This window comes from Elephantulus edwardii, unplaced genomic scaffold (assembly GCF_000299155.1).
Source record: "Elephantulus edwardii isolate Elephantulus edwardi_28Jun2011 unplaced genomic scaffold, EleEdw1.0 scaffold00310, whole genome shotgun sequence".
Lineage (NCBI taxonomy): Eukaryota > Metazoa > Chordata > Mammalia > Macroscelidea > Macroscelididae > Elephantulus > Elephantulus edwardii.
This window is the reverse complement of record NW_006400060.1, coordinates 2,446,553-2,447,024: the sequence shown is the minus strand read 5'-3', so window position 1 is coordinate 2,447,024 and position 472 is coordinate 2,446,553.

Here is a 472-nt window from a genome sequence, read left to right as displayed (position 1 = left end):
CTCAGAACTGGGATTGTGTCTGTTCTGATCACCATTCTCAGTCTCGTGGCCAACGAGGTGCTGTGTGCATCCTAGGAATTGGGACTTTTAAATCGTCATTGTTAAGTGGCTATGCATTTACACTCCCTGGACACTTTGTAGTAGCAAAGAAATATCTGTGTCCTCAGACAGGCCATGATGAATGCTCTGTCTTTTTGGGAGACGATTTCCACCTCGCCAACATTCTGGGAAGCATCAAACTCAAAGCCTCATTGCTGTCAAGTCAGAACTGATCCTCCAGTGTGTTTCCAGAGCCTGTAAATCACACAAAAGGAGATTGCCTATCCTCCCAAGGAGCAGTTGGTGGATTCGAACCACTCACCTTTGGGGTAGCAGCACAATTCCTTACCCACTCCCTTAAAGTTCTTTTCAGAATTCAAAGGGTTCAGACGATGTTCTGAGCTTCCACTGGCTTTCTACCGTCTAGGTCCAG